Source organism: Mus pahari, chromosome 5 (genome assembly GCF_900095145.1).
Source record: "Mus pahari chromosome 5, PAHARI_EIJ_v1.1, whole genome shotgun sequence".
NCBI lineage: Eukaryota > Metazoa > Chordata > Mammalia > Rodentia > Muridae > Mus > Mus pahari.
The window spans coordinates 40,126,696-40,128,608 of NC_034594.1; positions in this window are offsets into that span (position 1 = coordinate 40,126,696).

Genomic DNA, 1,913 nt, shown 5'->3' on the forward strand with positions numbered 1-1,913 from the left:
CCCTCTCTCTTTCTTTCTTTTGTTGTTATTTGGATCTGGTCATTATTTTTTCCTTCTCCAGCCTCAATAAAAGTAAAGGATTCCTGTTATTGTTAAGTCACTGAGGGTCTTAGAATCCACCCTTTCCCTTTCTTATGAGTTTCCTTTATTCAAGTTTCTTTGGGTAAGTCACCAGAGGTAAATTCCACTTGGTGATGATCACTTATATGGACATGCATGCCCTTTTATGCCTCTAAACTCTAATCTTCAAGGAGTTGGTCAGACTCCTATGTCTCTCAGGTACCCTGTAAGTTGGCTATTATTAGCATTTGGAGAGACCTTGTTAAGTTGCCGGAGTTTTCAGTTATAAACACAACACATTTCTATTAAAAGCAAGTGTGGAGAAGTATGCTTTGGGGGGGGGGGAACAAATCACAGAGATTCTAGGTGATAATTGTTGAGCGGTATAGGGGCAAGAGTTAAACTCAGAACATGGCTGACCATGAGGTCTGTTTCTCACACCCCCTTCCCCTCCTCTTTCTGTGGTGACTGAAGGTGGAATTAAGGAGCTGTCATCCTGCATATGACAGGAGATCCTAGGTCCCCATGTCTTAGAAATAACTCTGTTGAATGTTTCAGTCCTATAAGTGATTTATTCGGTCACAGTGTTGGAGTCTAAAATGTTCAAGCTCAGGCAGCCATGAGAAGGGCCTCATGCCGTTTCATAACACTACTGTGTTATAAAGTTGTGTTATACAGATGGCATTTTATGGAAAGAGCATTGCTGAAGCCCTCATTATGGAAGAAACCAAATACCTGGCATGGTCTCGGTTTGCCCTTGAGGTAACAAACTAGTGCTGGAAGGTGGGCCACGATTCCTTCTGGAGAGTGATGTCACTAGGGACCAACACTTGCTTTCTTTTAAAGCCTCCATCCGTCATCTTCCAATACTGTTGGACCGAGGACTCAAACTCGCACACATAAGGCTTTGGAACAAATCATACCTTGGTCAATCATGCATGTAATCCTAGACAGAAATTATAATATTTAGTAATTTATATCTTGTTAATGGGTTTGTAATTGGTATTATTGGAATATTTTCTTTTCAGTACTTTCTTTTGTATTTGAATGTTTTCTTAACAATTTCATGCATTAATATATCAGTCTAGGTAATTTTAACAGTACCCTGTCAGCTGTCTCTTCCGAGAGGGTGGAACCCTCCTGGATATCACTCCACCCCAGCGCATCTGCATGCATCAGGCCTCTGCACAGCTAGGCACTTCCTCTCCTGCTGAGGCCAGACAAGGCAGCCCACTTAGGAGCATGTATTCCGAGGAAGGGTATCAGCTTTAGGGACAGCCTTCACTGAAGTTGTTGGGAGACGCACATGAAGCTGCTCATCTGCTACATATGAGGGGGAGGGGGCTAGGCCCAGCCCGTGTATGGTCTTTGGTCTTTTGGAACCCCTCTTTTTAATAAACTTCCTCCTACTTTGTTGTCTTCCTCTTCCTCTTCCTCCTGCTCCTCCTCCTCCTCCTCCTCCTTTTAATCTCACAATGTTTAAGTTTGGTTGCTTGAGTGAGCATGGGTTATGGATTATTTATGGTAACGTGGGCAACTTATCAGTGACTATTCAATTAAAGAAATGGTGCCTCTTAGTACCCATAAATCACCCATCGTCTCCCTTCATAGGTCTCATGAAGTTCCTGTCTCCTGCTCAGTGAGTGACAAAATGGAGAGGTACATCTTGTACAGGTAGTATGTGGGTAACCACAACTGCAGTGCGGTCACAAATCTATTAGCTGTCATGTTCAGGAAACACTATTTCATAGCATACCTCCCCAACCTTGGGATCCACCCTTTTTCTTCAGGATGTTCCTTGAGGCTTTTGGTGGTGGTCTAAATGTGCTATTTGGAGCAGAGCACACAACAGT